At 43.2% G+C, this 10,766-nt stretch overlaps 1 long non-coding RNA gene across 1 annotated transcript; it reads left to right on the forward strand.

The window, feature by feature from the left end:
• Positions 1-1,838: 1,838 nt before the first annotated feature.
• Positions 1,839-10,146, forward strand: LOC125945336 (uncharacterized). Its single transcript, XR_007466825.1, has 3 exons — positions 1,839-1,974; positions 6,149-6,260; positions 10,034-10,146. It is a non-coding gene; the product is annotated as an uncharacterized LOC125945336 (long non-coding RNA).
• The last annotated feature ends 620 nt before the right edge of the window (positions 10,147-10,766 follow it).

A 10,766-nucleotide genomic window follows, 5' to 3' on the forward strand; every position in this document is an offset into this window, starting at 1 on the left:
ATACGAGCAACATGATTCCAAAGTATATGTTAATTGCGAAAGAAATGACGTCAGAATGATGATTCACAGAACAAATGTAAGGGCACTTGGGAATATTGACCGCTGTATAATGTAGACCATGTTGTTCTTTAGGTTTTCGCTATAGACATTTAAGCCATACTTTCTCATTAATTTACTTTAGCTGCGTGACCATTCATTCACGTCAATTAGGTAGAAGCTGGATTGGCGTCAGCAGCCTGTTTTTATCACGAATACCGTTCTTTTTGTTTTGTTATGAGTCCGATTCACGTTTCGTTCACATGTATAGGTAGTGTTGAAAGTAATCCGTCAATGAATAATATATGTTCTGGTGCCCAAGAACAGCTACGCAGCCTTCGTACTATTGCGTAATACTAATAGTAAATTGAAATGTAGATAGTAAGATTTAGTATAGGAGGTAAAGCGTATAATTTCTGAGCAGGTGTGGAAGAAGACATAAATTATGTTTGAATTTCTTTAGGAGATAAAGTAGATCTCAAGCTATTTTGTTTGGTAATTGTTAAAATTGCTGAAATCAAGAACCGGAAAAAGTAATAGCCGACGTGAGGTGGCATCCCCGGGTGGAGCCGCGTTGTTAACGCCTAATGTGTTTAGTTTGTGGAAGGTGAACCAGCAATGCTCCTGCTGTCGCCATGGAAGTGGTAACACGGTTTACATTCCCGGGAACTCTACTCGCACGTCCACCAGATGTCGTGTGCTCATGAGAGCCGTGTGCAAAAAGGCAATGGACGTATATTATCACAGCTGAATGTGTACTCTATCGGACGAACTTGTCGTCGCAGAAAGGAAAGAAACAACTGAAAAAAGTGGTGCTGATTTGCCTTATCTGACTATTTCCGTATAACCAAAAGTGTACCAAAATGTTCACGAAGCACTTGCAGTCTCATTGTAATACTTCTTCATCCAATCACCAACCTCGTAACCTAGCATTAATCCTATACCAAAAATTCACCTTTCGCAGAAACTGGCACTCTACTACGATAACAAGCAAAAAGGTTATGTTATGACAGTCACGGCCAGATAAAATGATCGAAGAAAATGTACATGGCGAAATGTATGTAGGGAATTCCATAAGCAGGACACGTGCAGCATCAGCGTAGCGAAGCAATACAGTCGCGCAATATTCAGCTCAAATCAATGAAACAGACATTCACATTTAAGGTTCTTTACGAAATACAGATTACCTACTCAGAAGTATAAAACCCGCTAATATTTGCATTAGTATAAGTATTTCCGATACCTGACAGAATATCATTCTTGAATTTCTGTTGACTAATTAATGGGGCTCAACACCCAGGAACACTGAGAGAGACCTTTCTGGAGGGTTACGCATAAATTTTGACAGCCTGCGGTTGAGTAATGTGGTCCTAATATAAGTACACGACAGCGTTTCCCTTTTGAACAGCACTGAAATTCGACCAGCGCGCCATGCATAGATAATGCGTTTTCTTGCCCTTATGCGTTGTGTACCGGACATTGCCCCCCAACTTTGCTTCTCCCTTTGACGTCTATCTTCGAATTGTTTCTAATGAATCTAACTTAATTAGGCAGTTAGCTCGACCAGTGAAGCATGTACCGGCAGGTGAAGTTCAGGTGAACTACAAGAAGGCCTTTTGGTAGCCCCGCAGTCATGACATTTCTTGATGCGCTTGTGATTTTCACATTTAAGGACACGTGGTATGTCAGAAATCAGGTATATAAATGAAATAAAAGGTTAAATTCTTAGCTGCTCAGCTCTCGCAGAGCATATAAATATTGGCGTGTCCAGGAAAGCTGTCACCTAATTCTATTGCAAAACCCGGAGTCTCTAAATTGTACCGATTATGCACGTCCTAGGATATGTGCTCTGTGCTTTTGTTGCTTTTTCAACGAAAATGTTTTTTGACGGCGGTTCCCAGGGGCATATGATTTTTGAAAAAGTGACCGTGGAGAACAGTACGTATTTAAAGTACAAGCACGGCCATCTAGTATTCCCGTCTTCTCTTCCTTTGTAGACGCTCTGTTCCTGGTAGTATCTAAGCCTGTTGTAGTTACTTGAATGATTGCCGTAGTTCAATGCGAAACCTTAACTTATTGTTACAGAAGCGACGGAAGTATAGTCGTGAGCAACCTACAATCACCTGTCGCGTCTGATGATTTCAATATTGCAATATGAAATTTGTTATTTCAGTGCTGGAGGCAGGTTGTAGCTTTATATGTTCCGTTAGGAGTTTGACATTTGTATGCTCCAACCACAACTTTTATCTAAAGGATCCTGAATGATTCTTTTATATTAGTAGAACAACATTACCGCATGGCAACTCGGCTTTCCAAGTCAATTGAAAGCGGTAGTCGATTTGCGGTAGCGTTAAACGCCAGTTCTAAAACAATTTCCGGCGCGTTTTACCTCGCCCAAGGATGTCAAGGGGTGCCAACGCTTTTCTTCGAACTCTCTATTTCTCGTTAATTTCGCGGTCCTGGTTTTTTATTACTGGAAAAACGGAAAGGAAAACTTCCATTTCATAAATTTCCCATTAAAACGCAACGTCACCACGTTATTGTGACGTCATGTATTTCACGGAATATTCTCTACTTTGACCGTTGTGGCTCAATAGAAGCTCTCGAAACTTCGTAAGTTCACACTTTCCCACCGTTAGAATACAATTGAGTACATGTTTACCTATAAGTAATGACTAGCACCAAGTAAACAACAAAATCCGTGACGTTAGGGCGAGCTGGTGCGAGAAGTGCAGGGTGGCGTCGCCACCGGTCTCTTATTTCTCCGCCTTTCCTGACTTACCCTGCCTTCTCTGACTGTAAGAGTGGCGTTCATCGTACACTACAAGCTAATGAAGCCTCATTCTCTGTAATCGATTACTAAGGTGAAATAACTAACAGTGAAAGTAATTATTCAAACGGAAAATTCTCAATGGAGAGGCCGTAGAGCGCATAGAAATATGCCCAAATAATTTACTTAATGAAGGTGGTGTTCTATTTTTATTTCTTCGTGCATCCATAAAGAAAGTTTGCGAGCTTTGAAAAAAAAAGTACTACATGACTAGGCGCTTGAGCGAGGCGACATCATAGCATCATAGCAGTTCAAAGAAATGCTTTGAAAGAACGATCGACAATGCATGCAACCGTAATACTATATACTGATAGGAAACTGCCGCCACTGAAGAGAAGGAAGACGACGTGTTCCTGCTTGATATAGCGTCGCCATCTTAGCCTCCGTTGGCTTGCGTGTAAATACATTGTAAATAGCATTGGGCATCAGCTACGCGTAACATTATTTGATGGAGGTGTAGGGTAGGCGAACAAAATCCATGCAGCTTAAACGGATTGGAGGCGGCTCCACAGTGGCGGCAAGAAAAGGCAAGTCAAGACGAAGTGAGCTGGCCGAACAGTCAATGAGGGCAGAACGACTGGCGAGAAAATCCAGGCCGAGAAGGAGGCCGAGAATGACAGGCCTTAAGTGCACGCTGTGTGAACGAAGTGAACAGTGCAAAGATCCACAGCAGACCATAACAACCTATTATCTGGAACATTGTTTCACACACCTCGACGTAGAACCATGCTTTATTAGACGGAGCATCGTCCCACATACTTCAATACGGTTAAATCAGAGGTGTCTAAAAAATATTTCAGTGTAAAAGCTACATATATGCAAAAAAAATGTTCTAAGTAATAGTGGCTATTTTTCTGTAACGCAATTCCAGATGCTTTTTGCTATGTGTTCCTAAAAAATATATTGCAATAGGACAAACGCCGTCTCATATTTTTTTTGCGATATATGTGGAATGGCGTTCTATTTAGGTAATTCGAAAACAATTTCAAAAATTTCCACCTAAACATTGCGATTAAGCGGAACAAGATTAAAAGGAACATCAGATAATCTATGGTCTGCCAGAGCACTAGTGTTTATGCCAAGTAGAGGGAAATACACATTCGAGGAACTCATTGTTGGGCTATTTGTTCGTGCATATTAACCATAGGCAACTAATCAAGAAATACTGAAAAAACGAGCATACGTACGCAGAAAAAGCAAGAATGAGGGCTCATGCTTGTTTGTTTTTCGGTTCGTCTGTGTTTTAACGCTTTGCGATAAGTTACCCTATAGTTAGGAGGAAAACACATTCGAGGACTGCCGATGATATGGTGGCTTCATGAGATTATGAACTTGCTGGCAGACGATCGGTATCGCTTGATGCAAGGCACACTTATTGAAAATAAAGAGAAAGTACTATGTTCTGTGATATATGTAAAATAGGAAAGTGATGATGATGTTGATAATAATGGCTAAGGCCGTCAACTATGTCTAGGCATACGGATAATGCTAGAAGCGAAAACAATAAAGTATAAGTAGGATATAAGATCGCCTTAGAAATAACCACATGAACCAGGCAGACAATGAAATCACAAAATGCATCACAGAACAAAATGACTCTTCACTTTATTTAAACCTATAAAAAGTGAGGATTTCTAATATTTGTGGCACATTAAGTAACTGTCCCTCGCTTTCAGCACATCCATTCTTACGAATTCTTCAACAAGCAACAACTGAATTCACATTTTCACATGGACTACTGGAATACCTGTGGTTATATTTAACTGTGCGATAGTATAGTAGTTTCAGATGGCAGCGGCAAAACAATAGAAAAAATATCATGCGCATCCCACGCACTGTGGAAATCGATGTAAACGTAGCTTTTTGTTTGCTTTGCAATGAGCATAATTAGCGCGGATGTTGATGGCGAATGCTTAGCTTTTTCACTGTTTAGTGCAATACCAGAGGGTTGAGTTGGTGTTAAACGTTACCTTGCGTGCACCACCGCTGTTTTGTCTACGTAGTACACAGAACACACAGCAAGACATGTTTGCTTGAGGCGTTGTTCTGCGCATTGTTCATGACCTCCGAAAAGCTTAGCATTGTCTTTACTTCACACGGCACATCGCATTGTGGCAGAAGTGTTCAACTTTAACTGAATTATTGGGTTGTACGTGCCGGAACCCGAATCGGATTATGAAGCACGCCGTAGAGGAGGACTCTGGATTATTTTGAACCCCTGGAACTCTTTAAAGTGCCTCTAAATATAAATACACAAGTGTTTGTTTTTTTTGCACCCGTCGAAATGCGGCGGCCATGGTCGGGGCCAAACGCACGGCCTCGAGCAACGCCATATCCGCAAGGATAACGCGGTGGGCACAAAAATGATTTGGCTGCGGTCGCTTCCGCAGTGTCGCGTAGACGCTATGGGGCTTTAATGCGTCGGCACGCCCTGCGTCAGTTCCCCGCTTCACAAATTTGCACGGTGTTTATTTTTCATAATATTAGAAATGTACTGTGAAGTACTGTGGTGTGCGGCCTATATGCGCAGGCGCGCAGAACGAATAAAATGCGTGCGCCGCAACCTGTGCGCGGGCTTATCTCGACCACCCACGCACCGACGAACATGTGGCAATAAACGTCACTTCGCCCCTGGAAACTTGTTTGCTCCTTCGCATGAACCACGCAATACAGCAAGTACCTTCAACCTAAACTAATCCAGTTTGTCCCCAACCACTGCCATGTTCATTTGTAGCAATTGCTTGCCTTCTTACGTCGCCTCTTTCCTCTCCCTGCTTGCCCCCATGTATGCGAGCTGCCAGCGAGGAATGGCAAGGCCGTTATCTATTCGTTTTGTGACTGCGTTGTTTCTACCCATTCTCTGCCTCCTCTTCCTACAGCTCTCTACCATTCTATCTACCTTCCCTTGGGACTGTTGCACATTAGTACAATGTGCAACAAATGAACTTAAACATTGAATTCGATCATTGTAGTGTATGGTTTTGTTTTGTTTTTCATAAGAAGACCTATTTCATGCTTGCGGAGAAAATAGACGTATTCTACATTTAATCACGGGAGATTATTCCAAAAAAAAAAACGAGATCCGTAATGTCCTGTTATCTGCTGCAATGCGTCAAAAATGTTTGTCTTGTTCAAGCGTCAATGTTTGCTACAGCGGAGTCAAAGTCATATCACTATTCTTTACGACTCAAAGACAGTGGACCTCAACATAGACAGTTTAGATTCAATTTATTGCTCATGTAACCCGACAAAGCATGGCAACGAACTTGTGTGCATTTTCAGATTCCTGTCTATTCAGAAATATCACCATCGCAAATGGAAGATATGGGAAGCCCTCCAATAGCTGCCTGAGAGCCTTGTGCGTGGCGCCGAACCAGAAAGTTTGGTACATGAAGTGAGTGCTCTGTTCATTTCAAAATAATCGTATAGCAGAGCGTACCAGAATTTCATAGCCATATAGGCTAGGCAGCAATCTGGCACAAACTATGCTACTCAAATTGCACGCTGCTCACATTTTTAAGCTACTAATATACGTACCCACTTTGCACGTTTGTTCCATGTACTTGATATGTTGTTACAATAATAATCGTATGTCAAGAACTCCATTGCCTCATTGAGCTATGAAATGTTTTAGGTGTATCAGGTGAAATGTTTCAGAGAAGTGTACTTTTTGTCAATATTTGCCTAATGTGATGACGATTATATAATGAACAGCAGTGTTAACGCCCTATCCACATTTCTTGAACTGAAATTTGTTCGGGAAGCAAAGTACAAAAGTCATTGCAGGATGCCCCTTGGAAATTGAAACCCTACTGAGCCAGCCCTTAAAGGCTGCTACAATGCTTTTCTGCGAAGGAATGGCGCTGCGATGAAAGGAGGTTTACGCATGCCTATCGATGTAAGAAGGCATAGGAAGCGTGAAATAAAGCGAAGGAAAGCAGACCTAGCTGCGTGCGTAGTCTCCCTAAATCAACGAAGGCCCGGTAAGCGGCGAATGCAGTGACGAAATGCACCAGTGCAAAAATTATTTAAAAGCTGTATAGGGAGCATAATTTTCCGCACCGACACATAAAGAATGCCCGGGTAGGTCACGCACTTGCGGGCACGCAGACGTATCCGTGGCCACATCTGATGCCAATATAGAAAGTCAAGCGCTTGTTTGTTCTGCAAGTATTCACCATGTGCGCTACGTGGCTGACCGCTAACGGGAAATCAGCTGCCACGGCCTCACGAAAAGAGATGCGTGTTGGTCAGATGAATTAGAAGTTACTCGCGTAGCTACAAAGCACGAATGCTAGTCATGTCGTCTGGGTTTACGACAAGAGCATGGACAACAGGGACTTTCATACGCGAAAATAATTTATAGAGATAGAGCTAGTCTCGGCGTACGCCGCCAGACTGAAGCATAAACCAGCACCATGATAACGAAGGAAGAAATTTAGAATCTATGAAGTCACCTTTTAAAATTAAGTGTGAGAGGCTCTATCAGTTCCATGTGCCATTTCGCTATTTTACCTAAGGCAACCCTATAGATCGGCCATGGGCACTCCTATGGGCTTAGCGGGTACACATTGCCTCCTCCGCACTTTCGCACCTGGCTAGCGTACCTCGAGCATTGCGTCGAACCGAATCGCTGGCTTTGCAAGACGTGGCGACAAGGGCACACTTTGTCGACTTTCCCAATAAATATTTGTCTCAAGTGGCTGCGTGCGCCGGATGTACCAAAAAGCCGCAGAACTGCAGTCGACCAACTGCGCATACGCTAAGACCTGTCTTGCAGAGCGCCCGTGACACCGTTGATATGATGACGTTGTCAAATGCTGGCCTACCAGTCTAGAAACTGCATTGCAAAAAAGATACCACTTCTTCCCCAAAGCTACCTGCGAAAATTATTAGAGTGCGCTATTGAGCTGGTGGTCGTTCTGTTCTCATGGGAACGGTGCGTAGTGCATGACTTTGTCTAATCTTCGTGGCTGTGGCTTCCAACATCTTTGGGGCGGCGTTTATTACAGTTAAATGTTCTTAATTTTTAAACCATGCTGCCGTTTTAAAAGCATGGTCGCCTTAGACTCCTTGGCAGATTAATGATCATTGTCACCAGAGGCATCTATAAAGCAAACTGTATTAATCCCTATGAATTCTCAAAGCGACAATGTCCTTCGAAAAAAAATTGCTGGCTTTCCTGTAAGCTAGAGTAGATGAAAGCATGAAATGGCTACCTTTTTCTGCCTGGTGCCGCCGCATTCAACCGCTTCTTCAAACGGTGCAGCGCGCTCAGCGTCTGTCGCTCCTTTTTCTTTTTGTCGCGTTGAAATGGCCGGCTGCAAATGTGCGACCTTAGGTAAGTCTGCGGCTTGGTCACGCAGCCTGGGCCTTCTCTCGAGGCGCCGCAGAACCCGCGCCGCGGAACGCACGGACCGCTCGCGTTGAAATGAGTGCATTCTGTTAAGTTTTGACAGGTTGCCCGGATGAACTCGTTTGAGTGCCCGAATAAACGCTCCGGCGTATGGCTCAAAATTACTAGAAGGTCGCCGTCAACTGGAGCTAAAAGCATTTAATGCTTCTTTTTGGCAGAAACTCCCCACTTGGGAATTATCATATAGTGCGTAGCATTCTTTGTAATCATTACTTATGAAGCCAATACTGTACCCGTGAAACCAAGACTGCCGTGTTTTAAGAGATAGGCAAATGCAAAGAAATCACGCACACTACGACGATATCCTGAGTTAACTCACGTTTACTACCAATCTTGTGTTTTTAAAATGAAATAAATATTAATGTACTGCTTTTTTGTCGCATAACTTAGCTGCCTACAAGCTCGCCTTCGTTCCAACACGTCCTCTGCAGAAGCTTCTCCCTGTTGTTGCTGACGCAATTCTCATGGTAGCATGTGTTATCCGCACGTTCCTTGTCAGCGCAAGCTCTCGCCTATGTTAGACCTGCTCCTCGGAAGGCCAAGTCGAAACGCGCTCACTTGCCCGCGAGAAATTCATGTGTGTTTTATGCCACTTGTCGATGCATACCTGCGAGGCGAAACGGGTTAACACTCGGGCTTCTGTACAACACGTCGTGTGTTAGAATCTCGAAGTCGGACAGCTTTAGTGGTGTTCATTTAAGTATTTATAGAACAGCACGTTGTTTAAATGATGAGTTTACGTAGTCACGAAGACGTTTCATGCCCGAAGGATGAAGTTTAGGCAAATACATGTGTTACCATCACTGCCATGCTTGTGAACAAAATGTCGAATCGGGAGGTCGTGCGCCCACAAGTATACGTGGCGGTAAGTGGACAGACATTTGTGGACGAATTCACCTATTCAAGGCTATAGATGGCGGTGTAAGTCTTTTGGGACACGAAACGGATGGACGAATGGAACGGAGCAGAAAATGACCCCGCGCACCTGGCCAAAAAGCCCTATCCATTTAAACTTGGGGCAGGCATTAAGCTACCTTAGACGGGTTCTGTTTTAATGCGTAAGCTTACTTTGGCAAGTGCCCAAGCAAAATCTGTCTGTCACACGAAACCTGTAGGACCTTGTATCTGCACAGAAATGCGCAATATGTGAATACATTTAATCGTTACAATTGTGTAAATATAGATGATTGGTAACTTTATACGCGATAAGTAACAATTAAACAAAATGGCTACAGAGAGGACCTATATGATAAGATTTATGCATACCCACAAGGATACACAGGGCTCTACAAAAAACGCATGGGAAAGTCTATACTAGGTAGGCCAAGTTGACATTAAGGGGTGGGACAACTTCAAAATTGGGGTGGGCCAACTTCAAATTTCGGGGCGGGCGACTTGAAACTTTTGGTGGGCGAACTGAAAATTTAAGAGTGCGCCAACTTGACATTTTGGGGTGGGCCAACGTGAAAATTTCGAGTGGGCCAACCTAAATTTGGGAGTATGCTTACATATACTTAGACGACTTCAGTAGAGTTTCCGCGCTTTCTTAGGTTGACAGTTGTCCTTTCGCTCAAGAAGGGTGGTCTAACTTCAGCAGGCTCTTGTTTTTATATCTATCACGCAACACTATAAAGTACAGGGTGCTTTTTCCTGTGCGCGTACCCCTTCACATACATTCTTATCTCAAACATGATTTATCGAACATTCATGTTGCCAGCTACAATCAATTCCTTCATGTATTTTCATTCTAGTTGCAGCAAACCTGCCACATTTCCAAAAGAAGACAAAAACTGCAGTGTAAGGGTAAACACCACTGCTCCTTATCCTTACTGCTGCCCGATGACGGTGTGCTCATAAAATTGAAGGCGGTCGTGGTGCTATTCAGGCCCTCCTGACGCAGACAGCTTGGTAAAATTATTGCCCCGCCCCCAGACCCACTGAAGAGAAGCAACAAATAAATATTCTTATATAGCAGACTTACGTATAATTATTTCACGTGTTCTTTTTATAGATCGTTGAAATGCACGTTTCTGAGGTGCTGCGGCATGGTGCCTTAAAATTAAAAGACAAGATTACTTCCATATACACGAAATCTGACGTTATCAATAAGAAAACCGACACACAAACAAGCAGTTATGTTAGGCTAACATCACATAAAAACCGAATGATTGTTACGGCACGGGACTCATTAACAAGCTACTGAGTCAACAGAGAGTTCACCAAGTTATCAAGGGATACAAAAAAAGCAAAGGAAGTCACAAGGAAATAAATAGTTCACCAGTTAGCTGTGATGATGGCCTTTGAGCAATCCAGCTCTGGATGACACGAACGCAATGAGACACCAGTCGGAGGATAGTCGCCGGTTAGAGGTGGCTGACATGACCATGAGTTCGACTGTCTCTTTGCCGTGGGGAGGTACTCATAACGGGACGTCACAGGCTTCGCAGAAGACATGTAGTGATCGAGTAAACGCCGATACCATCC

This window comes from Dermacentor silvarum, chromosome 5 (assembly GCF_013339745.2).
Source record: "Dermacentor silvarum isolate Dsil-2018 chromosome 5, BIME_Dsil_1.4, whole genome shotgun sequence".
NCBI classification, from domain to species: domain Eukaryota; kingdom Metazoa; phylum Arthropoda; class Arachnida; order Ixodida; family Ixodidae; genus Dermacentor; species Dermacentor silvarum.